Genomic DNA, 27,924 nt, shown 5'->3' with positions numbered 1-27,924 from the left:
CCTGCCACATCCATCTCCTGAGACTGCTTATGCCACATACCCACCATCGTCTGTATGAAAAGGTTGCCCTTCAGGTTCCTCTTGGCCCCTCTCACTTTAAAACTATGTTATCAGCTTCTTGATTCTACTACCCTGCGTAAAAGTCTTTGTGCATTCAGCTGATCTATTGGCCTCAATGATTTTACACATGGCCTCCTCCATAAAATCATCCCTCTACCTCCTGCATTGCAATGAATAAAGTCCTAGCCTGACCAACCTCTCCCTAGAGCTCAGCCATTCAGATCTTGGCACCATCCTCATAAGTCTTCTCTGCATGTTTTCAACTTAATGACATTCTTCCGACACCAACGTGATCAAAACTGAACACAGAACTCCAAATGAGGTCTCACAAATGCCTTGTGCAACATAACATCCCAACATCTATACTCAATGCCCTGACAGATGAAGGCCAATGCACCAAAAGCGTTCTTTAGCACCCTGCCCCAAATCCCATACCACATTCTTACTTGCATTAAACTCCTTTAGACATTCCTCAGTCTATTGCCCAGCTGATCAAATGTCTGCTGTAATTTTGAATAACATTTTCCAGTGTCTGGGATACCAACTACTTTAATGTCATCTGCAAATTCATTGATCATGCCTTGTACATTCTCATCCAAATTGTTGATAGAAAGCACAAACAACAACTGGCCCAGCACCAATCCCAAGACGTCCAGTCAGAAAAATCCCCTTGCACCAAAACCCTCTGATTACTTCCATAATGCCAATTCTGCATCCAATTACCTGGCTCTGCCTGGATCCCCTGCGATCTAACCTTCCAAAGCAGCCTACCATACATAACCTTATCATGTTCGATGTAACCATGAAACATAATCTTATTTTTGAAGGAATTTAGGGCACAATTGATATTTTTGCCAGAAGTCATTTATTGATCTGGACCATTAGATGCATTATAACTATAATGAATAATCAACCTAATAACTGAAGCAGATCTACATCAGATGCAGGTGAAATCATTAACCTTCAATATATTTTTAAATGACTGTTGATTTAAAGCATAATTGGATAAAGATCTTTTGCTTCTAATTGAAAATTGTCATTATGTCCTAAAATATATTTACTTTGCAACAAGTGACATTTGTTCAATGAAATTGTGGCTAATTAACCATTGTCTTATGTGTTTAAGAAGGAACTGCAGATGCTGGAGAATCGAAGGTACACTTCAGACTGAAGAAGGGTTTCGGCCCGAAACGTTGCCTATTTCCTTCGCTCCATAGATGCTGCTGCACCCGCTGAGTTTCTCCAGCTTTTTTGTGAACCATTGTCTTATGTTTGGTATTTAAACAGGCTAAAGTAAGATATTGATAATTAATGTGAGAAAATTCTCAGTATTAATGCAGATATGTTGATACTAGTTTGTCAACCACTATGCATGAATGTCAATTAAAGACTTGTTCAGGGCTAACGATGTATCTAATGTGTGAAATTGATTCTTGTTGTACACCTGAATTGGAGCAATTTTCATTTACTGCAAACCTATAAAGTTAAATTTCAACCAACATTTAATAGGGCTGATTTTGCTCCTGGCATGATTTTTAATTTGCTAAGAATATTGATGTAGGAAGGAGGAAGTAAGCACAGACAAAGGTTGTCAAGGATAGATTGTAGTCGTCATGGGCAATGAGGGAGGATCGATGGGTGGTGGTAGAAAGACCACAAGAAAAACAAAAACATAGTTATCTGACCCATGTCTGCAGGTTCGTTCCTCTTTAACTGTCAGATTTCCTACATCCCAGTGAACCAGGTCAGCTCCATGAGGCTGAATTTGAGATATCCTAAAAATACATTAGTCTTCACCTAATCCCACCCCATCCTCTCTCTCTTAAAACCAGATGGATGGGTGGGACACAGGTTAGTTTTTTTTTGCATTTTTGCTTTCATACCTGACCCACCTTCTCCCCTCTTAGTGAGCTGGATTTTAAACTGTAAAACTTCACAGCGAGCAGGAAATTTTTTCAGGCCAGAGCCCTTTGTGCTATCTGTTTGGCAGAGCAATATGAATAGTCTCGCCCTGCTGTTTCTTAGACACAGTTCAGTATACTCTTAATACTTGAGTATACATCCACTCGCCTTCTGAAATTCCCTACCAAATCTCCTTGCTATCTTTCAGATTGTGTTTACCTGATCTTAACAACTCATTATATAACAATTCCTTCTACTTTGGCACAAGATTTACGAGCAGGACTTTCCGGGCAAACCCACTGTGTCACCCCATTTACTTGATGTCTTTCCACATTGACTTCACCCTTGGTCCTCTACTCCAGCCCCTTCCCACCTACATCCATCGAGAGGCCCTTCAACATTTTGACAAATTCCAATTCTCTGATCCTTCAGCTACATCTCCATTCCATATCTGACAACCCTCAGTTTCTTTCTTGAACAAAGGCTATTTCCCCCTCCAACAGTACACCTGGCTAAACTTGTCCTCCTTTTGAACAACTTCTCCTGCAACTCCATTTTTTTCCCCCTGATCAACAGTTTATACGCGCTGGGTGAGGTAATACCTGGAGGACTGGCAGAACCTGCGAGATGAGCCACTAGTCTTCTTCTTTCGTGTCCATCTTCCATGTTTCAAATCTTGACGTCGCTATCCTCGTCCGTCCTGAAAAGGACGCAAGTTTCCGGCGACAATCAGTGGGAGCCATCACTTGTTGCAATAGATATAACCATATAACCATATAACAATTACAGCATGGAAACAGGCCATCTCGACCCTTCTAGTCCGTGCCGAACACATAATCTCCCCTAGTCCCATATACCTGCGCTCACACCATAACCCTCCATTCCTTTCCCATCCGTATAACTATCCAATTCATTTTTAAATGATAAAAACGAACCTGCCTCCACCACCTTCACTGGAAAGCTCATTCCACATAGCCACCACTCTCTGAGTAAAGAAGTTCCCCCTCATGTTACCCCTAAACTTCTGTCCCTTAATTCTCGTCATGTCCCCTTGTTTGAATCTTCCCTACTCTCAGTGGGAGAAGCTTATCCACGTCAACTCTGTCTATCCCTCTCATCATTTTAAATACCTCTATCAAGTCCCCCCTTAACCTTCTGCGCTCCAAAGAATAAAGCCCTAACTTGTTCAACCTCTCTCTGTAACTCAGTTGCTGAAACACAGGCAACATTCTAGTAAATCTCCTCTGTACTCTCTCTATTTTGTTGACATCCTTCCTATAATTAGGCGACCAAAATTGTACACCATACTCCAGAATTGGCCTCACCAATGCCTTGTACAATTTTAACATTACATCCCAACTTCTATACTCAATGCTCTGATTTATAAAGGCCAGCACACCAAAAGCTTTCTTTACCACCCTATCTACATGAGATTACACTTTCAGGGAACTGTGCGCAGTTATTCCCAGATCCCTCTGTTCACCTGCATTCATCAATTCCCTACCATTTACCATGTACGTCCTATTTTGATTTGTCCTGCCAAAATGTTGCACCTCACACTTATCAGCATTAAACACCATCTGCCATCTTTCAGTTCACTCTTCCAACTGGCATAAATCTCTCTGTAGACTTTGAAAATCTACTTCATTATCCATAACCCCACCTATCTTAGTATCATCTGCATACTTACTAATCCAATTTACCACACCATCATCCAGATCATTGATGTACATGACAAACAACAGTGGACCCAACACAGATCCCTGTGGCACCCCACTCGTCACTGGCCTCCAACCTGACAAACAACCATCCACCATTACTCTCTGGCATCTCCCATTCAGTCACTGTTGAATCCATCTTGCTACTCCACCATTAATACCCAACAATTGAACTTTCTTAACCAACCTTCCATGAGGAACCTTGTCAAAGGCCTTATTGAAGTCCATATATGCAACATCCACTGCTTTATCCTCATCAATTTCCCGAGTAACCTCTTCAAAAAATTCAAGATGATTAGTCAAACATGACCTTCCAGTCACAAATCCATGTTGACTGTTCCTAATCAGACCCTGTTTATCCAGATGCTTATATATATCATCTCTAAGTATCCTTTCCATTAATTTGCCCACCACTGACGTCAAACTAACAGGTCTATAATTGCTAGGCTTACTCTTAGACCCCTTTTTAAACAATGGAACAGCATGCGCAGTACGCCAATCCTCCGGCACTATTCCCGTTTCTAATGACTTTTGAAATATTTCTGTCATAGCCCCTGCTATTTCTACACTAACTTCCCTCAATGTCCTAGGGAATATCCTGTCCGGACCTGGAGACTTATCCACTTTTATATTTTTCAAAAGTGTCAGTACTTCCTCTTCTTTGAATCTCATAGTTTCCATAGCTACTCTACTTGTTTCCCTTACCTCACATAATTCAATATCCTTCTCCTTGGTGAATACCGAAGAAAAAAAATAGTTCAATATCTCCCCCATCTCTTTTGGCTCTGCAGATAGCTGTCCACCCTGACTCTCTAATGGACCAATTTTATCCCTCGTTATCCTATTGCTATTAATATAGCTGTAGAAACCCTTTGGATTTACTTTCACCTTACTTGCCAAAGCAAACTCATATCTTCTTTTAGTTTTTCTAATTTATTTCTTAAGATTCTTTTTACATTCTTTATACTCCTCAAGCACTTCATTTACTCCATGCTGCCTATAACTATTGTAGATCTCTCTCTTTTTCCGAACCAAGTGTCCAATTTCCCTTGAAAACCATGGCTCTTTCCAATTTTTACTATTTCCTTTCAACCGAACAGGGACATAAAGATTCTGTACTCTTAAAATTTCTCCTTTAAATGTTCTCCATACCAGATGATGGTGGTAGCAGAATTAGCTCAGGATACTTCCAGTTTCCAGCCCCGCGATGTGGACGCTTCTGCTATGGGGCCAGCTACAAGTGAGAAGTACAAATAGGGAGACCAATATAGTGGGAGAAGTCATCGAGGGAGTAGCCATTTTGTGAGGGGCAATGAGATCAAAGTGCTGCTGCTGAGGTCAGATGTGGGCATGAGACTTTGGTGAGGAGGGCGGGTAGTAACCAGGAAAGGATTTATTCTAATAGAAGGGACTGGGGTTCAAAGATATACAAGCTCGGACACTGATGCCTTCCTTGGGAAATATATGGTAGATCAAGGACATTACTGAAGATGGGTCTCAACCCGAAATGTCACCCATTCCTTCTCTCCAGAGATGCTGCCTGTTCTGCTAAGTTACTCCAGCATTTTATGTCTATCTATGTACATTACCCTCGTGACTACATTTGCAGGAAGTGCTTCCAGCGTCAGCTCCTGTCGGATCGCATAAAGCAGTTAGAACAGTGGCTGAACTTGCAGTATAGAAACTGGGCTCCTGAAACATCATAGATAATATGCTTAGCAAGTGAATTATATGACAGGTATGGAACGAAAAGGTGGGTGTCCACCAAGAAGATGGTAGTGAATGCAGGCAGGTAGTGTAGAAGTCCCCTGTGGTCTGTCCCCTTCCAAACAAAACAAATATTGCTGGGAGAAAGCCTACCTGGAAAGCAGTAATGGGGAATTCATTAATGAGGGGAATAAGCAGAGGACAAAAGATGGAGTTACTGGGGTGTGACCTATCCTTCATTATGCTGCTGGCCGTGTTGAGGCAGAACGTGGTGTAAATCAAGTCAGTGGGAGGTAGGTTTGTGTGATGGTCTTGGCTGTATCGACAATTCTCTGCAATTTCTTACCATCTTGGATAGAGCTGTTTCCACAACATACTGGGATGTATCCTGATAAAAGCCTTTCTACGGCACATCTGTAGAAGTTGGTGAGTGTTATTAGGGACATGCTGAACTTGGCCTCATGTTTGGCTGGCACGTTGTGTGTCAAAGGGCCTAACCTGTGCTGCAATGTTCTTTGTTTCATGTTCTATATAATGTCCTTGATCTCATCTCATACATTTCTCACGCCACTCTGTCCCCATTGCTTCTCCTCTTCGACAACGCAAGAATAGAATTTCCCTTGTCCTTTGAATGAGACTTTGAATGAGTCACCAAGAGACTAGTGCTATAGATGTGTGTAGGAAAGAGCTGCAGATGCTGGTTTAAATTGAAGATAGACGCAAAATGCTGCAGTTAAGGGCCTGTCCCACTGTACGGGGTAATTCAAGAGTTCTCCCGAGTTCTCCTCTGATTTGGGTTTGTGTAATGTACATAGCGGGTACGTAGGAGCTCGTGGATGTCTCGTAGCAGCTCGTACGAGTAACTGTAGGTACTTGGGAAATCCGGTAAACTCGTGACGTTTTTTCAACACTTTGAAAAATGTCCATGAGTAAAAAAATACTTGTGATGAAAAAATTGTTACTTTTTACTCGTACATGCCCCTACGTACCCGCTACATACATTACACAAGCTCAAATCAAGGGAGAACTCGTGAGAACTCTTGAATTACCTCATACAGTGGGACAAGCCCTTAACTCAGCAGGACAGGCAGCATCTCTGGAGAGAAGGAATGGGTGACGTTTTGGGCCGAGACCCTTCTTCAGACAGATGTCAGGGGAGTGCACGGTACAGAGATAAAATGTAGTCAGAGACAGTAAGACTGGTAGGAGAATTGGGAACATGGAGGGGATGGAGCGAGTGGGAAAGCAAGGGCTACTTGAAGTTAGAGATGTTCATACCGCTGGGGTGTAAGCTGCCCAAGCACAATATGAGGTGCTGTTCCTCCAATTTGTGCTGGGCCTCACTCTGACAATGGAGGAGGCCCAGGACAAAAAGTTCAGTGTGGGAATGGGAGTGGGAGATAAAGTATTGAGTAACCGGGAGATCAGGTAGGTTTAGGCAGACTGAGCAGAGGTGTTCAGCGAAATGATTGCCGAGCCTGCGCTTAGTCTCGCCGATGTACAGTGCTATGGATATAATTGGCGACCGGAGTCACACACACACAATGGAAATCTTGTGTTAGCACATGTTGGAAGAATCTCTCTAAGCTCAAAGTGAACAATGTTTTTATATTCTAGATACAAAGATTAAGGAAGATAATTAAATACAATTATTTCAATAGCTACGATTGCATAATTTATTCCAGTATTTCCGTATTGTTAAATTGGTTCCTAGAGTTAAATATTTACTATTGTATATTTAAGAAGGAACTGCAGATGCTGGAAAATCAAAGGAAGACAAAAATGCTGGAGAAACGCAGTGGGTGAGGCAGCATCTATGGAGCGAAGGAAATGGGCAACGTTTCGGGTCGATACCCTTCTTCAGACTGATGTGAGGGTGGGGGGAAGAAGAAAAGAAGAGGTGGAGACAGTGGGCTGAGGGAGCGCTGAAAAGGGGAGGAGAAAGCAGGGACTACCTGAAATTAGAGGTCAATGTTCATACCGCTGGGGTGTAAACTGCCCAAGCGAAATATGAGGTGCTGCTCCTCCAATTTACGGTGGGCCTCACTCGGGCAATACATCACAATAGTAGCACATTTTAGGCCACCAGGCCAACTCTGAATATTCAACCACCTTTAATAGGATGAAGTATTTCAAATGGATAATCTAAAGGTTTTTGAGAACAAAACCCAGAAATCCAAAATACCCTTCTTAATTCACAAACAACCCAATATAGATTGAGGGAACAAATATGACACTGACCACGCTTAATGTGGCTAAATATTAGGTCTGGAACCTTTCTTGATCTTTGTCACTTTGTTGAAAATTATCTTGGCTCGAAATGTCTGATGCCTGGTTTGATGTAGGCTAATTAACACAGCTTTATTGTCTGTATGTTTGGCTCATGAATACGAGAATGTGTCACAGTCATGTTTGTTCCCAAGCCTATCACTTGCGTGGCCTTTTGCTGTGAGCAAGTATTGCTGCTTGAATTGAATTGAATTGAATGTCCTTTATTGTCATTCAGACCTTTCAGCCTGAACGAAATGTTGTGCCTGCAGTCATACATACAATAATATAATAATAAACAACAAAACAGACAGTAAACACATATTAACATCCACCACAGTGAGTCCACCAAGCACCTCCTCACTGTGATGGAGGCAAAAGTCTTAGGGCTGCAGTCTCTTCCCTCCTCTTCTCTGCACTGAGGCGATACCCCACCGGGTGATGGTACAATCAGTCCCGCGGCTCACCGAGCTCTGCAAACGGACCTGTTCAGACACCGCGGCCCGGGGTGGTCGAAGCTGCCGCCCTCCAGTCCAGCGGACGCTGCTGTTGACGATGTCGTCCACTGGCCCACGGCCGAACCCCGGACTCAGGTCACCGCCGCCAGAACGCAGTCTCAGCCACCGGAGCACCGTTCCACCCTCAGGCTGGGCCGCCCTGACGGGAACGCTGTTACCCTCGGGCTGGGCCGCCCACATGGGAGCGCCGTTTCCCTGTAGCTTGGCCGCCCCGACGGGAGCGCCGTTTCCCTGTAGCTTGGCCGCCCCGACGGGAGCGCTGTTTCCCTCAGGTTGGGCCGCCCCGACAGGAGCGCCGTTTCCCTCGGGCTGGGCCGCCCTCACGGGAGCATCTCAGCCCCGCGCCAGGCCGCCCTCACGGGAGCATCACAGCCCCTCACGGTAGCGCTGTTCCAGCCCCGAGCCGGACTGCCCATCACGGGAGCGAGCCCAGGGCGAGTCCTGACAGGCTCTGCATCCGGAGCCTCGAGGTCGCCAGCTCCGCCATTAGGCCTCAGCGCAGACGGAGGCAGAGAAGAGGGATACGACAAAAGAGTCGCATTCCCCGAAGGAAGAGACAGGAAGCCCCGTTTCACCCCCCCCCCCCCCCACACATAAACACAACCTAAAAACCAAAAACTTTGCTACACAAAACGAAAAAAAACAGCACAAAAAACTAAAAACAAACGGAGTGCAGGTGAGCCGCAGCCATTCAACAGCGCCGCCACTTCCGAACTTCTTGCTGATGCAGTGTCCCAGTAACTTCAAAATCGGTTCCCATTTCTAAATTACGTTTGAAGCAGTTTGAAGGCTGGTTCTTTCCTGCATAAATGCTACTGCACTATAACTCCTGACTACAGATGCTGCTTGCCAACAGTTAGCATTCATTCCATCACACTCCAATACACACTTAGTAAATTCTGTCGGCTCCAACAAAATTCTACCATTAGAATTCCATCCTTCTCTTTCCCGTTTAAGATTTCACAGAGATCACTCTCTTCAATGACTCCCTGCTCTGATCTTCTGTCCCAGCCCACCACTCCCTGTCTAATGGCACCTTCCCTTCCAAATGCAGGAGACACAACACCCGTTCTTTCAATTCGTCCCTCCCCGCTATATTCATGGCCTTAAGGGCCTGTCCCACGAGCATGCGGCAAGCGCGACCTAAAGGTCCAGTCTCACCAGCATGCGCCTGCGTGCGGCAAGCACAACCTAATGTGGTCGATTGAGTCGTAAGGCCTCGCGGGGCCAGTCCCACTTCGATCGCCAGAGCCGTATGGAGTTGCGTGGGGCTCTGATAAACTGACCGTGTTTAAAAATTCTGCGCGGCAACGGCCTACCGGCCCACAGCCGCCTCGGCACCGTGTCACTCACTCGACCTCCGCGCGGCTCCCGCTTCTGGTTTGGTTGTGCTTGCCGCATGCCGTACGGCTCAAGCGACCACGTTAGGTTGGTGAGACCGACCCTTTAGGTCGCGCTTGCCGCATGCAGGTCGCATGCTCGTGGGCAGGATCGTTAAGATGTCCCTCCACGTGCAGCGACAATTCACTTGCACTTCCCCAATCTATTGCTTTAGTGGTTCACAATGATGCCTTCTCTGCTTCGGAGATCCCAAATGTACATTAGGTGAATGTTTTACACGGCACCAACAATCGATCTGTAGGCGTTACCACGAGATTTCAATTTTCTGTTACTTTAATTCACCATACCATTTGTCTACTGACCTTTCTGTGTGTGACCTCCAGCATTGTTACTGCAAGACTCAATGCCGGGTCAAGGGACAGCACATTGTGTTGTTAATTGGTGCCATATGTGCCGAGAATGAAAAGTTGCGCTGGCGTGCTAACTAGTCAAAACAACTCATTGTATACATGGGTACAATTGTCCATGAGCACAAGTACAACAGTAAGTGCAAAGAGAAAAATACCAGAGTGCAGTATATAGTATTATTGCATTGCAATTACAGAGATAGTGCAGATAAAAAGTGCAAGGTCTTCAGTGAGGTAGGGTGGAAGATCAGGACTACACCATAGCTTATGGGAGGACAATTCAGTAGTCTGATAATAATGGGGGAAGAGCTGTTCCTGAATCAGATGGTATGTGCTTTCAAACTTTTGAAATTTCTGCCTTATGTTAGAAGGGAAAATAGGGAAGGATTGGGATGAAAATTGTCCTTGATTATATTGCTGCTTTCCTGAGATAACGTGAAGTATAAATCGAATCGATAGGGGCATCCATAGGGTGGGTGGGGGATGCTGAGGCTGGTTTGGGTGAGGGGTTGGGGTACATTCACAACTCTCTGCAATTCTTGCTGGTCTTGAGCAGGGCTGTTGCCAAACCAAACTAAGATGCATCCCACAGTGCATCTGTAGATGTTGGTAAGTCATTGGGGTCATGCTGAAATTCCTCAGTCACCTGAGACTTCTTGGCCATGGCTTCAGTGAGGTTGGTCCAGCACAGGTTGTTGATTTATATTCATGCCAAGAACTTGCAGCTCTCGACCATCTCCACTTTGGCGCCATTGATGCTAACTGAGGCACTACTTCGCTTCTTGAATTCAATAACTAGCTCCAGCATCATGCTGAGATCAAAATCTGCCTGCACACATTACAGTCTGCAGAACTCCATACCAACTACTTTCATTTTAGATGAACCACTGTTTTTATGTTTGCATCAAACTGGTCACCTTTGCCCGCCTTCACTCTGCCTTACTTTGTTTGGTCTCGTCTGGTGTGTGGAGCATGTAGCACAGCCTTATTATAATAAACACAATGTACAGACAAAGAAACTGAGTTTGATTTCACACAATCTCACCTCTCAAGGACATTTGTATAGGTACATGATAGGAAAGGTTTAGAGGGATATGGGGCAAAAGTGGGCAGGTGGGAATAGTGTAGATAGGGCACCTTGGTTAACATTGGCAAGCTGGTCCTATGAGCCTGTTTCCGTGTAGAAATACACTGCAGATGCTGGTATCTACCCAAGATGGGCACAAGGTGCTGGAGTATCTTAGTGGGTCAGGCATCATCTCCAGAGAAAAAGGATGGGTGACGTTTTGGGTCGGGACCCTTCTTCAGACTCAGCACATTCTGTAGAAGGGTCCCAGCCCGAAACATCACCCGTCCTTTTTCTCCAGAGTTGCTGCCTGTTCCGCTGAGTTACTCCAGCACTTTGTGTTTATCTATGGGCCTGTTTCCTTTTCTATGAAGATCAGAGCTATTCTCTTTGTTCCTGCCAAACCATTACCCATCCCCAACTATCACCACCCAGTCTCACGCCCCACCACAGCCAACCATATAACCATATAACTATATAACAATTACAGCACGGAAACAGGCCATCTCGGCCCTACAAGTCCATGCCGAACACTTTTTTTTCCCCTTAGTCCCACCTGCCTGCACTCATACCATAACCCCCCATTCCCGTCTCATCCATATGCCTATCCAATTTATTTTTAAATGATACCAACGAACCTGCCTCCACCACTTCCACTGGAAGCTCATTCCACACCGCTAACACTCTCTGAGTAAAGAAGTTCCCCCTCATGTTACCCTTAAACTTCTGTCCCTTAATTAACACTACCAACACTACCTTCTCTGCCATCTTAACTGATGTCTTTCTTTTGCGGATTTGATGTCAGATCCCAGGCTCGAAGCACAAACTGTTTTTCTTTCCACAGATGTCACCTGACCTGCTGAATGTTTCCAGCATTTTCTGCTCTCAGTTCTGATATAAAGCATCTGCAGTTTTTATTTTATATTTTCATGCACTGCGGCATTTTGCGCTGGTTTCTTTCACAGTAATTCCCGCAACTGCCGTCAATGGATATGTTTAAGGCCGAGATAGATAGATTCTTGATTAGTATGGGTGTCAGGGCTTGTGGGGGAGGAAGGCAGGTAATGGGGTTAGGAGGGCAAGATAGATCAGCCATGATTGAATGACGGAGTAGACTTGATTGGACGAATGGCCTAATTCTGCTCCTATTACATGAACTTATGATAAGCATAGTGTGTTGAGGAAGTTATATAGGGCAAATGCCTTGGGATATTTTACTATGTAAAAGTCTTTGACAGTGAAGTTCTATGTGGAAACGTGTGAAGTAATTGTGTTGGAATAAAAAGAAAGGAAATCTGCTTTAGAATGGCTGACATTAAGTCCTTTAGCAGAGCTTAAAAACCATGTTCTACTGATAAACAGCCTATTAAAGGTGATGACACAAGGAGATAAGGCCATAAAAGGACTGAGTCTTAGGTGTTATATGTAGAAGCATAAAATACAGAAAACAGAGGTCATATTGAACTGCATGGAATTAGAAGCTCAATGGACAGCAGGAAGAGAAATTATCAGAATGATCCAATTAGTGTCATCCTTCTGCTCTTTCTTGTAGCTCAACTAATTTTTCGTTTTCAGGTGTACATTCAATCCCTTTTGACAACAAAATACATTTCTAATACTTTAAAACCATTGTCTATTATCTATTCAAGATCACGGCTTTGTGCCTTAAAAATACTTCCCTCAATTCTTCACAATTTTTCTGCCAGTTATCTAAAAGTAGCTTCCTATAACCGCAGTAGAAGCTGTTCTTCCCTGTCAATCTGTTCAACTCCCTGATAATCTAGGAACCTTTTGTAAATCTACTCTCTCTGTTCTTGGAAGAACAGTACAGGTCTTTTAAGATTTGCCATGACTGAAGTCCTTCATCTTTTCATAGTTCCTTACAACAGAGGAAGCCATTTAGCCTATTGAGTCTCAGCTCACAATACACCCCATTCCCACAGTGATTTTTCCTGAAACATTTTGCCCCGCTCTTACTACCCTGCTACGCTCATCTATACTAGGTCTAATTTAACATGATCTAATTGGCTTTGGCACGTATATGGAAACTGAGCACTCAGAGGAAACTCATGTTGTCACAGGGGGATTCTCTGCACTGAATGCAGAGGGCAAGATTGAAACCCAGTCACTGGAACTGTGAGGAAACAGCTTTACTAACTGCACCGACGTGCCACTTTATCCCTCACAGAGTCACATATTCTTACAGTGTGGAAACAGGTCCTTTGCCTCAACTTGCCCACACTGGTGAAAATATCCCATCTGCACTAGTCCCACCTGCCTGTATTTGGCCCATATCCCTCTAAACATGTCCTATCCATGTACCTGTCTAAATATTTCTTAAACGTTGCGATAGTACCTGCCTCAACTACATCGTCTGACAATTCATTCCATACACGTACCACCCTTTGTGTGAAGAGGACGCCCCTTAGGTTCCTATTAAATCATCCCCCCCTCACCTTAAACCTATGTCCTCTGGTTCCTCTCTATTCCTCTCGTGATTGTGTGCACCTCTATAAGATCACTCCTTAGCCTCCTACGCTCCAAGCCTACTCAACCTTTCCCTGTAGCTCAGGCCTTTGAGTCCTGGCAACATCCCCGTAAATCTTCTCTGCACCGTTTCCAGCTTGACAACATCTTTCCTATAACATGGTGCCCAAAACTGAACAAAATACTCTAAAATGCTGCCTCAATTACTTATACGATTGCAACATGACCTCCCAACTTCTATATTCAATGGTCTGACTAATGAAGGCCATTGTGCCAGAAGACTTTTTGACCATCCCATCTAACCGAGATGCTACTTTTAATGAACTGTGTACCTGTACTCCTGGATCCCTCTGCTCTGATCAAGATCCTGCTGCAATTTTTGACAACCATCTTTACTCTCTACAATGCCACCCACTCTTTTGTCATTTTCAAACTTGCTAACCATGCCATGTACATTCTCAGCCAAATCATTGATGTAGATGACAAACAGCAATGGACCCAGCACAGAACCTGGAGGCACACCACAAGTCACAGGCCTCAAATCCGAAAACCAACCTTCCACCATCACCCTCTGCCATGAAGCCAATTTTCTATCCAGCAATTTTCTATCCTCCTTTGACTGTAGTAAATCTCCTCATTACCCATTTAGGAACTCAAAGCTGGATGGAGTACTCCAGCCGTGGTTAAACCTGTGACTTGACACAATTTAATATTATTGCTTTAATTTTGTGGTCCTCGATGCTAATTACAAAATAAACCACAGGATCCAATTGGAATAACTTGAATAAAATGTGTGTGTTGATCCTGTTGAAAATTCACGTAATTGGGACTGACTTTAGTTTAGTTTAGAGATACAGTGTGGAAACAGGCCATTCAGCCCACCAATTGCACATCGACCAGCGATCACCCATACACTAGTTTGATCCTACATGCTAGGGATAATTTACAGAAGCAAATTAACCTACTAACTTGCACATCTTTGGAGCACCCAGAGGAAACCCAGGCAGTCACAGGGAAAATGTCCAAACTCCATACAGACAGCACCCGTAGTTGGGATCGAGCCTGTGTCTTTGGCACTGTAAAGCAGCAACTCTACCGGCATCGCCGTGCCACCATACGCACAGTATTATATTGAAGTAATAAAAATAGTGAGAGATACATAATGCAGATGGAACAGCTGAGACAAAGTGATCTAGATATGAAGGGAGATATCAAAGTTCTAACTTTTCTATACAGGTGTTTAAGAAGATGTAGAATACAACCTGAATGAAACTTTTAAGATGAGAAAAGGTTATAATATGACAGCTGAAATGCAAAACCATTCAGAAGTTGTAAAGCTCGAGTAGCAACAATTGGTGAAGAACTGACAGCATCAGTCAAGAGAGAAACAGACAAGGCAAGTTGAGTTTATTGTCAAAAGCACAAGTACAGTGAGGTATATGTACAACTAAGTCTTGCTGCAAATAAATGCTGCAAGTCATTCAATCTTTCATGAGAAAAAGGTAAGTGATGAAGGGATATTGGGCTGCAATGTTAACTCTATTATTCTCCACAGATGCTACCTGACATGTTGTATAGACTCAGAAATTGACATTTAATAATAGAGTCATAGAGTGATACAGCTTGGAAACAAGCCCTTTGGCCCAACTTGCCCACACCGGCTAACCTGTCCCAGCTACACTAGTACCACCTGCCCGCGTTTGGTCCATATTCCTCCAAGCACGTCCTATGCATGTACCTGTCTAACTGTTTCTTAAACATTGGGATGGTCCTTGCCTCAACTACCTCCTCTGGCAGCTTGTTCCATACACCCACCACCCGTTGTATGAATAAGGAAATGGAAGCTTGTTTCCAAATGTATGCAAACTCGAGACAATCATAATGGGAATTATAAGACAGTGAGGAAATATTTGGAAAGAAAGAATGCCCAGAATGTGAAATTTATTTCAGAATTCTTAGCAGCTCAAGGGTCAACAGTGTTTTATTGTCCTGAAACAGAACTATGAAATTTCTACTTGCAGCAGCACAACAGATATAGAAACATGATACTCTGTAAACCCGTAATAAACAACAAAAAAAGTTCATTAAATTCATATAAAAAAACAGACGAATAAACAAACAAAAGTAGTGCAAAGACAAAAATATGTCCCCGTCTCTGTAGTTCAAGCTTATATGGAGGTGTTGTGTTTAATAGCCTGATAGTTGTAGACTGTAGGTCAACACCATCAATTATTTTTACAAGGGAATTAGATGAGGGTACAGAGACTGAGTAGGATATGAGGCTCACCGAGGCAAAACAACAGCTTTAAGGTTCTTTTTCCATGTTGCCACATACTGTGAATTAATGAGAGAAGTTGTAGACTGCCCACTGTGTATACTACAAAAACGATCCACTTTAAAAAAAGGAGAAAAATGAACTCTCGCTTAATACAGAATCAGTGCACTTAGAACAAATTAAAGCTGTAATGTTTCATAGCCATCTGTATGAGGGAAATTGGGTCAAGGAGAATTAAAAATAAGTATCCAGATGCCACTTTATTTGGAAGTTTTTTTCTATGAAAGCACTGGAGCGATTGCCACAATGGTCGGATCCCTGGTTGCAGCAGAGACTGATACCTGTAGCCTCAGTGGCTAAGTTTACAGGTATTTCCACTTCAGATTACAGTACTAGAATCCATGAGATCGCAGACGGTGGTTGATTTTTATTAAACAATCTAGGTGTTTAACAGCCAACAATGGACCACCAAATAAAATGACACCAAAAATTGAGCCCATCAGCTGACAAATGTGAAACATAGAACAAAGGAATGATAAGCAGAGCATAAAAACTTTGTATGCGAAATCCAAGTGTAAAACATCTAAATTAATTTCACTAGTTCCTCTGTCTACATGATATACATTGAGGAATTAAAAAATATAAGAAAATAATACATTAAAAAGTGACTCTAACTGCATTCATAGCATTGGTTTGATTACCCAGTCTGATTTTTAAGAGACATAAAACTATTCTCTCAAATTACAACCAAATTAGATAACAGATCTTTTTAACATCACCAAAGTAGACAGACTGGCAAAAGATTTGTAAGATTTTATAATGATTAACTAGAAATTATTGAAGAATGTAAAAACAGAATTTGTGATGGGAAGAGGAAAATTGAAAAAGCAGATTACAAGGACAAGCTTATTAAAAGTAACTGTGGGTCCATTGCAGGGAGAGACAAAATTAAAATGAATGAGAAAATGGCAATGATACTATATAATATCTTAGCTAGCTTTAGCTTGCTCACCGCCAGCGTTTCTTTGTATAAATTACAATAAGTTTCAGCAATCTGGCACAAATAGGATCTTTTGGACAGGCTAGATGCAGGAAGATTGTTCCCGATGTTAGGGAAGTCCAGGACAAGGGGTCACAGCTTAAGGATAAAGGGGAAATCCTTTAAAACCGAGATGAGAAGAACTTTTTTCACACAGAGAGTGGTGAATCTCTGGAATTCTCTGCCACAGAGGGTAGTTGAGGCCAGTTCATTGGCTATATTTAAGAGGGAGTTAGATGTGGCCCTTGTGGCTAAGGGGATCAGGGGGTATGGAGAGAAGGCAAGTACGAGATACTGAGTTGGATGATCAGCCAGGATCATATTGAATGGCGGTGCAGGCTCGAAGGGCCGAATGGCCTACTCCTGCACCTAATTTCTATGTTTCTATGTTTCATAAGAGATAGAATTAGAATCTCTATAATAGGGTGTAATGGTGGCTAGCCATTGAATGGATAGTTAAAGTCCACGGTCAGCATAATGTGTTGCTAATGCATTTGCAGTCTCTGTTTTTGTGGACACAATGGAATTGCAGATGCTGGTGCACAATTAACTCAATGGGTCGGACAGCATCTCTGCAATTTGGAGATTTGTGAAGTGTTTTGAGCTTCACAGTTTCTAATAGCAATGTTACAACATTTTGTGATTTAAAAAATCAAGTTTGCAATTTATCCCCGCCGATAAAGCATAAAAAGATGTTTAATTTGACACCTAATTCATTTTGATATCTTCAGTATTAAAAAAGTTATGACAATTTTCATACCCTGTCTTTGGAATAAAGAGAAGTGGCCTTGAGCGAGGAATGTTTTGTTCAATTGAAGCCAGTTTAGTATCTGTAGATTGTTTAGAGTTTTCTAATGTTTTTAATCACTTGTTAAGAAGTGCTGCATTTCTACAATAATTACATGGAGTGCCATATCCTTCTGCGTACAAATATTAATTGGCTCTCAGCTTTTTACACTCTGCCTTGCATTCTTTCGCTGAATTATCTCATATATTTAAAAATCTCAAATCATTTAAAATAATTAAACCAGATTATAGTCCATTTAGCATTCACATTCACTTCTAGAAGCTATAATAGTTCTGAGCCTTGGAGGTGGGGTTTTACCAGCTGTCAAAGCTAATTTTCTCGACAGGGCCAACGGTTTCTAATTGGAAAGATCCTTCATCCGTTTCTCATGTAAAATTCTCACCTTTTATTCTAGCTGTAACTCAGTAACATGCGACAAAAATACTTGCTTTTCAAGAGCAATTTACACCACCTCAAAGCATCCCGAAGTGCTTTAAAACTAAGTTTAAAACATTAGAAGCATAATTGCTGCTCTAACACAGTAAATGTCACAAAGAACAATAGCGCAAATGATTAAACATTCTACTTTAGTGATGTTGGTTGAAGGATAAACATTAGCCAAGAAACCAGGGAGAATTCCCTTGATTTATTTTGAAAAAATGCCATGTATTCTTTAACATCCATCTGTGAAGGCAGATCGTGCCTAGTTTTATAATGCCATCCATGAGCCCGGAACGTCAACCTAGATTTTATACTCTGTCCTCTGGAGCGGGACTTGAACTTTGTTCCTCTGAGGCAATTTCTTTGCCCAGTGATCCAGAGCCGACAGCCTGAGAGATACACACATGAGGCTACAGGATGTGCCAAGTGCCCCCATTGTCGGCATGGTGATATAAACATTATGGATGTGATGTTGGAGGGATTTGCACTCAAGGGCAGGTGCCTGGCTGCATAATGATAATAATAAATATTCTTGGACACTAAAAAACAGGCTCTGGATTCACTGGAGTCTTGGCTGAATGGAATTTTAGGTCAGACCTCATGATAATTGCTTTGCACAACAGCCTAGTGTCGCTGAGTACTGATCTAATGCATGCAAATATAGGCTCTGCAACTGTTTCAAGACTGCTTAGAACAATCTAACTACGGTACACATTAAGAATACTGATAAGTCCTTAAGGTTGTTATTCATTTTGACTACTTGTGTGCTGTGTGTGACAAACAAAAATAATGATGGAACTATATAGAGTTAAAGACACTCAGTAGAGGTTGACGCAGGTAACTTTTAGGGCGTTCCATAAATTCAATCCATTTCACTTTTAAGGTTCATAGAAAACACAACAAAGAGAGGCTCCAAATGTCAAGATCTGTCGATCATATCCATGAACAATATCAAAGGCTTGCTGTCCTTTCACAAACTGTGCATCAATTTTCAAGCTGGTATGAATTGCCTTTTAAAAAATATAAATGGGCTTTTAATATTGAATATCAGTAAGTATTTCAGCAATCATAAAAAAAGATGATTACTGCAATATATTTTGGTAACACAGTTTAGGACAGAATCATCCATATAGATTCTGACATTGATTCTTGTTGATAGAAGTAAGCAAAATAACTCACTATATTAACCTGCTGAAAGACCAAAAGGATTTGATGCCCACAGTACTGACAGTATTTAGATTAATACACACGCATACACACACACTGTATGTACATGTACACAGGTGTTAATCCTGGCTAAATTGGAGAGGCTAGGACTTCAAAATGGGGTAAAAGCTTCAGGTCTGCTGGGAGATTTGGTCAATTTGGAATTGCGCTCTGCGGAGCTGGGACAAGATGCGGAGTGGTGCCAGTGCGTCTAGAGCTTAGATACAATTTGCAAGCAAAGAATAAGAACATCTGCAAACCCTGTCAATTAGGTGCAAAATGCATAGAATGGATTGGATGGCTGCAAACCAGACATACACCTTGTAAATAATTGTAAATACTGTTGCAGAGTTTGACTTTGCCGAGTGTTGATTGCATGAGGTACTGAGCCTTATCTGGGTTTCATGTAGATCAGGGTAAATGTTTCCAAGTTGGTTTCCTTACGTTCCGGTTTGAATACAATGTATTGAGATGTTGGGGTTAATCGATATCTGTAATTGGGTTATTAAGATGATCATGTGGTTCGGCCACTCGAGGCCCTGGGGCATATAAAAGAGGCACGAGTTTCAGCGTTGATCTTCCGGGAGAGCGCTTTGGACTGCATGAACTTCTGGCCTGTCTCTGTTTGAGCCAGGCCTAGAGGGCTTGAACAGGCGGATACGAGGATTGGACCCGCGGGGGGGATAGGTACAGCAGTTGACCTGTGACGCGCATTTGTTAAAATAAAATTTAGTTGTTTCAAGTGCTTGTTTCAGTGTTTTTACTGAAACTAGACCGGGGGAAGCTTAGAAACAAGCAATTTACACAAGTATATATATGTTTGTGTGTGTGTGTATGTGTGTATGTGTGTATATATATATATATGTGTGTATATGTGTGTGTATATATATGTGTATATATATATATATATATGTTTGTGTGTATATATATATGTGTGTGTATATATATATGTGTATATATAATATGTGTATATATGTATATGTATATATATATATATATATATATATATATATATATGTGTGTATATATATATGTGTGTGTGTGTGTGTGTGTATATGTATATATATATATGTGTATGTGCATATATGTATGCTTATATGTGTGTGCGTCTTTATATGAGTGTGTATATATATATATTCCCTGTAACTTCTGATATATATACTGTACAATACACACATATACGTGTGTGCCCATTTGTAATATATACATTCATGTGTGTGTGTGTGTGCATGTATGTGTGTATATACATGCATGTTTGACCATAACAAGCTTCCATAATGCATTATTTATCCATGATATGTATATATATGATATGGATAAATATTGCATTTTGAAAGCTAGTTATGGTCAAACAATTTTCCTTGTGGTAGCAACTGATATTCATACTATTTGAAGTCTGTTCGAATATCTAACCTGCTGTTTAAATGTCAAGAGCAGTCATCATGTTTTATATATAATTATACTCCCATCACTTATATTATACAATGAATTGAAGGTTTTTAAGCTATAATGACAGTCAGGGCAAGAATCGCAATTTGCAATTTCATTGCAGAGATCTAACCTCATGAAGCGCAATGGTGATAAGGTGCCAACATCACAGGTTAGGTAGGCAGATTAAATCTGTATAGAGTCATAGAGTGATACAAAGTGGAAACAGGCCTTTCGGCCAAACTAGCCCACACTGGCCAACATGTTCCAGCTACACTCGTCCCACTTGCCTGCGCTTGGTCCATATCCCTCCAAACCTGTCCTATTCATGTACCTGTCTAATCAGACCCACTTATTGGAATGGGGTTTCTGACTGCAGTGTAGCGGTGTTGAACTGAATAAAATCAAACATCATAACGAATAACTAAACAGGGACAAAGGATTAAATGTCCAAAACCTGTTTTTATTTTTATGATCTTCACCTTGGATTCCCTTAAGATCTAATTATCTATTTATCTCTGCCTTGAATACACAATATCTAAGATACTACAGGCCTCTTTGTTAGAGAATTCCAATGATTTACCACCTTCTAGATAAAGACATATCTCTTTCTTAGACCTGGATAGTCAGCCTTTTATTTGAGGCTGTGAGCCCTGGTTTTAGACATCACAGCCAAGAAAAACAATTGCATTGCTCTCATTCTATTAAGCTCCATAATAATGTTATATGCTCCAACGAGATCACCTCGTTTACTTCAAAATACTCTGGAACATGTATATAATAAACATGCCCTGTTTAATCTACCCTCTAGCAACAAACCCTGGCATTTGGTTAGTCTTCAAGACGCTCCTTCTATCCTTCCAATGTAAGTCTGTTTTTATTTGGATAAGAAGACCAGACCTGTACACACAATTCCATGCAAGATCTCACCAGGGCCCCAAATTTCAAAGTAATAAAATGTATGCAACAAGTGCCTTTTGCCTTCCAAATTGCTATACTGCCGCATTAATTTTCAGTGTGTAGGAAGGAACAGCAGATGCTGTTTTAAACCGAAGATAGACACAAAAATCTGGAGTAACTCAGCGGGCCAGGCAGCATCTCGGAGAGAGGGAATGAGTGACGTTTCGGGTCAAGACCCTTCTTAAGGGTCTCGACCCGAAATGTCACCCATTCCTTCTCTCTAGAGATGCTGCCTGTCCCGCATTAATTTTCAATGATCTGTACACAAGGATACCAAAACTTCTAACAGATATGTGAAACATTACCTTCTTCTCATAGATCCACGTTCACTCTGCCCATCCTTAATATTAATTTAGTTTAGTTTAATTTAAAGATACAGCGTGGAAGCAGATACTTTCCCTCATCGAGTCGGCGCTGACCAGCGATCCCCGCGCACTAACATTATCCAAACACACTAGGGATAACTTACATTTATACCCAGCCAGTTAGCCTACAAACCTGTATGCCTTTGAAGTGTGGGAGGAAACTGGAGCATCTCAGAGAAAACCCAATTCACGGGGAGAATGTACAAACTGCGTACAGACAAGATCCGTAGTCAGGATCGAACCTGGGTCTCTAGCGCTGTAAAGCAGCATTTCTTCTGCTGCGCCACCGTGCCGCTCATCTTCGAAGTATACTGTCATCAATTTTGTCATAATAATTTCCAGCATTTTCCGATTGCTGATGTCAGGCTAACAGGTCAATATTCCCTGATGGCTTGCTCCATCTTCTCTGAATGTGTATTTACATTTGATATCTTTGAATTGCTAAAAAACTGTTATGGATTGTACAGAATTTTGGAAGATAACAACCAGTCCCATTAAATCTCCAATATTTATTTTAAATAATGCTAATGCATTTCAGCTCCCTGTTGGTCTCTATTTTTTCTGAGGGTTACTGTCTTATTCTGTGAAGCCAGCTATAACATAATTGTTTAATTTCTAATAATAACTTTTGCTAATCTTTTCCTGTTGAAAACTTTACAGTGAACGTTTTATGTTGCTTGTCAAATTAGCCTTTTATTATACTATTCATTTCCTTATCAATGTGTTGATTCCTCTTTGTTGAATTCCCCCCCCCCCCCCCCCCCCCCCCCCCCCCCCCCCTCAAAATTATATCCAGATTACTGCTCTTTTAGAGAACATTATAAGATTTTCAAAAATCAAAAGTTGCAGATGCTGGAAAATTGAAATAAATACAAATGATGCTAAAATCATTTATCAGGCCAGGCAGTGATTTGCGGATGAGAAACGGGTCTAAGTATCTTCATCTAGACTGGAAAGGTGATAAACTAGTTAAAGCTGCGGAGTGGATGTGGGCAAAGGAAAGGAGGGGTTAAGGGGCTGTGAGTAGGGTTTGGTGGGGAGAGATGGGTGATATTCCTTCCTACATTCTCTCCTCTGGCTTCACAATCTGCAACTCTTCATTACTGTATCACACCTACTTTTATATTCTCCTATGTTCTGACTATCAACGCCATCTGACCATCAGCAAAGACCATCAAAACTGTGCAGGAGCAAGACATCAGATTCCATTGGTCATTTGATATGTATTTCCACATTTCACGAAACAATTGCAGCAATTAAACAGAGTCTTTAGCAGTCACATAACAAGGAAACCCACATTGTATTTCTCTACACAGGTACTTTGGGATGGCAAGGTGGTGCAGCAGTAGAGCACCAGAGACCCAGGTTCAATCCAGACCACGATGCTGTCTGTATGGAGTTTGGATATTCTTCCTGTGACCTGCAGGGTTTTCTCCGGGTGATCCAGTTTCCTTCCACACTCCAAAGACGTACAGGTTTATAGGTTAATTGGTTTCAGTAAAATTGTGAATTGTCTCTATTGTGTGTAGGATAGTATTAATGTGGGGGGATCATTGGTCCGCACTTACTCAGTGGGCTGAAGGGCCTGTTTCTGCACTGTATCACTAAACTAAACTAACTGGTAATGATTTACCTGCTGAGTAGATCCAGTGTTTTTTTTTTATTTTCTCGGGCCTGCACTGGCACTCCAAGAGCATCTAAATTTCTGTGATCTGAGATGGAAGTTAAATACCTGCAATTTATTAACCGGATGCATCTATTTGATGAGTTATCAGATTATACAATTGTTATTATCTAATCTAGTCTAGTACTTAACTAAAACTCTCATCTTGTCCTCTTCTGGTTTGCGTTGTTTTAAAATTTGCTCAAAAACTGTACGCGATAGCGCTACAATTTTTCGTCACCTTACCCGTGAGCAGAGTGCGGAGAGCGGGCTGCATTGGCCATCACAACAAACTGGAGCCGTTGAGTGAGTGCAGCCAACAGGCAGCCGGTGAGTGAGTGCGGCCGGGAGCCGGTGAGTGAGTGCGGCCGGGAGCCGTGGAGTGACGTAGGAGCTGGACCCGCTGAGTGAGGACATACACCCCCCCCACCCACACACAAACCGCCCCCCCCCCCCACACACACCCCCCCCCCCCCCCACACCCCACCCCCCCCCTTCCCCCCACCTCCCAACACACCCTCTCCCCACCCCCCCCCCCCCACCTCCCCCCACACACACAATAACCCACTTTCCTGGCTGCCCCGCAGGAGAACCGCTAAGAGTGGATGGGAGGAGGGGTTGAGGGGGGATGGAGTGAGTGCGTGGGGGGACGGAATGGCACGGGGCAGAGTGGGGGATGAGGAGGAGGGGGAATCAGAAGAAACTCAATGGGGAGCTGTCAGCCACGCCTGCGCGGTTGAGTGGTGGAATATTGCGTTGGGGGACCAGGCCTCCCATGTGAGAATGGGGCCCAACGGGTCCCACGTAATCTCGTAAGACCTAAATGGCTAAACTAAATGTGTTTGAAAAGGAAAATAAAAATGCATGTCCTGGAAATGTGAGATGTTACATTTTGGGAAGTCTATCATGGGCAGGACCTACACAGTGAAAGTTCGGGCTCTGGAGAGTGTTGTAGAACAGAGAGATCCAGGTGTGCAGGTACACAGTCCTTGAAAGTGGTGTCACAGGAAGATAAGGTGGTCAGAAATGCTTTTGGCACTTTGGCCTTCATCATTCAGCGTATTCATCATCAACTATTATACTCAATATTCTGATGAAGGCTGACCTGCTTTTACCTCAAAATAAATCGGTTGCGACTAACAGCTCTTCACCACTGTGAATGACCCAATCATTCTCACAAACATGGTACTTAAAAGACACATTCAGTACACTACAGCATGTTGCTTCAGCTGTGTAGCGGCAATGAGACCAACAGCACAAGCTGGGTTACCATAATATGAACCCTGTAGTAGGCAGAGATTCTATTAATAAAGAACTACAATTGGTTAGTGTGGAGTAACCAATCTACATCTTTCCTTGTAGAAATAAAAGTGAAATACATCTAAATGCAGTTGGGCTCTAAGAATAAACATATTAATATGTGATGGCTGGGTAATACAGTACCCAATGTGCTAATGACGCATACAGGGACATATAGATGGTTTAAACAAAAAACCCGTATCTAAGGGGTGGCGTACAAACCCGTCCCGCATGCGTGCGGTATAGATCCGCGTCTCCTCCCTTCACCGGGGAAGTAACTGGGACCCATGCGGGGACAGTGCCGGGGGCCCGGGGGGGTGAACACGGTGAAGCCGGTGAGCGGGGTACCGCACGTTGTGGTGAGAGAGTAGGGGACATAGCCAATGGTTGGTCTGCTGCAGCAGAGCGCGAGGGAAGAGACAGTCCAACCGTAGAAAGGTACATCAGATGTATGACTTCTGGATACGAGACCGCAGGACGTGGTTCCTTCACAGGAAGGAGATGTTGACAGTTGCGTCTGTAAATTCCTCCGTTGGAGCTTACCACGTACGAGTGCTGCTCTTGCAGGGCTGTGGATGTGACCCAAACGGCCATAGCCCTTGTCGGTCTGAAGGCGAACAACTTGCCCACTGGAGAGAGGTTTAAGTGGTTTGCTGGACGTCGAAATATCGCTTCTGTACATCGCGTTTCAGTTGAAGTTGTTTCTGGACAACAGGAGATGAACGGACCTGTGGTTGCAGCAGCTGTTGGGGCACGGGCAGGATAGCATGGGTCTGTCGAGACATCAGGCGTTGGGCTGGAGACCCCAGTATTGGGTCATGGGCAATGTTCCTTAAGTTGAGCAGGTCCAAGAATACATCAGATTTAGCAAGGTGTGAGCACTCCATTAATTGATTGGCGCTATGGACCGCCCGTTCTGCGAGTCCGTTGGACTGTGGAAATTCGGGATTCCTGGTGACATGGCAAAAATCCCATCGTTGAGCAAAGTTTTCGAAACACTAGCTGGTGAACTGACTCCCATTATTAGACAGGAGACGAGCAGGGGCGCCGTGTACGGAGAAGTGGCATGACAGCTTTTGGATGACTGTATCGGATGTGATGTTTTGGAGTAGGTCAATTTCGAACCAGCCCGAATATGAGTCAATGAGAACCAGATAGTGTTTTCCACGCCACTCAGATATGTCGGTAGCGACTGTGGACCACGGCAAAGGAGGAACAGGTTTGTGAGAGCAAGCGTTGTTTCTATTGGTGTGGCGCAGGCTTTGCCTTTTTCGCATATATATTCAGTCATACCGGGCCAGTACAACATGATCTTTGCTCATTGTAAGGTCGCTTCCACACCGGGATGGCCCCTGTGGACGGCATCAATGTACTTGTCTTGAAGAACAGCTGGAATGACTGCTTTGTGATTCTTGATTATGACCCCGTCCTGAAGCACCTGTTCATCGCAAACCAGGTAGTATGGGCGAATCGCAAGTGGGGCACTATGTTGTTTATCCGGCCAGCCATGCCGGATGACTGAGGACAGTATTGTAGAGTTGTATCTGCAGCCGTGTGCTCTGCCAGGTTGCTTAGGCATTCAGCAGGTACGTACAACACCATCATTGCTGTGAACTGGTTTTGTTCTGAGGTCTGTTGTTTGCAGGTTTTACGTGGGGCTCATGATAGTTTGTCAGCTAGATGCATGTCCTTGCCCTTTTTGTAGACTGAAGTAAAATCGAAAACTGTTGCTGCATCATCATCCGTTGCAGGCGAGCCGGAGCGGCGTGAATGGGTTTGTTCATATTGGTGACCAGCGGCTGGTGGTTTGTGTCCACAATCACAGACTTGCCAAAAATAAAGTCTTTGAATTCCATGCAGGCTAAAACCACAGCAAGCAATTCTTTTTCGACCTGGGAATAACATTGTTCAGTCTCAGACAGGGTGCGGGAGGCATAAGCAACCACCCTCCCTCAGCCACCATTTTTTGTCATTCAATTTCCTTTGGTTTCCACCATATCGCAGATATTCCATTTTGTTCTCAGCTGTTATCTCCTTTCTCTCCAATTTAAAATATATTTGCAGTCTAACATTGGGTCCTGATGAAAGGTTGTCAACCTGAAACATTAGCTCTCTCGCTTTATCTGAGAAGTTATCTGACCTGCTCATCATTTCCAATGGTTTTCACTTTAGGCAAATGTTGCTCAAGCCAACTCAAAAAAATGTGAAACAAAATTCAGAATTCATTTGGAATACTTTTTTAAAATAATTTCCTTATCTTTGTCTTCATCTTGTTCTCTCTCATTCTCTGCCACAAATTTTACTTCCTTGTTGAGAACAATTTTGCGTTTGTATGTAATTATTGTCAATACAAATACTGGACACTGAAGAAGGGTCTTGACCCAAAATGTCACCCATTCCTTCTATCCAGAGATGCTGCCTGTCCCACCAAGTTATTCCAGCAGTTTGTGTCTATGGTCGGTGTAAACCAGCATCTGCAGTCCCTTCCTACGCAAATACTAGAGTACTTTGCACGGGCGTGAACTTTTGAACTCGTGGCCCAAGTACAAATTTCCATGTGGGATATAAATCTGAAAGCAAGCAGGGTATAGCATTTTCCATTAAAGCAGCTAAAGTGCATCTTTTTGCCTGCATATTTGTGCTTACTAACCCCATATTCTGGTAATTCAGTTCAGTGTTTTATTTTAAGAATGACCAGCAAACCCTTGCATATAATAGCCCATAAAATTCAATCACTTTAAGCGTTACAGAATACTGTATTGCTGTGTTCTGTTATTAAATCATTATGCAGAAAAGCCAGAGCATGGTTACTTTATTTTGATCCAGTTTAGTAAGTGTGCAAATTAGAAAATCATTATTCTGCGGTTTAGTGGAGTTTGAGGAAGCTCCTATATCTGACCTTGAGCTGAGAACCCATGGTGTTTGGAGATGTGAATTTTAGTATCAGGACAACATAGTCAACGGTGGTAGACACAGAATGCTGGAGT

This window comes from Leucoraja erinacea, chromosome 6 (genome assembly GCF_028641065.1).
Source record: "Leucoraja erinacea ecotype New England chromosome 6, Leri_hhj_1, whole genome shotgun sequence".
In the NCBI taxonomy this organism is placed as follows: Eukaryota; Metazoa; Chordata; class Chondrichthyes; order Rajiformes; family Rajidae; genus Leucoraja; species Leucoraja erinaceus.
The sequence above is the reverse complement of the archived record's forward strand: the minus strand, read 5'-3'. Positions refer to the sequence as shown.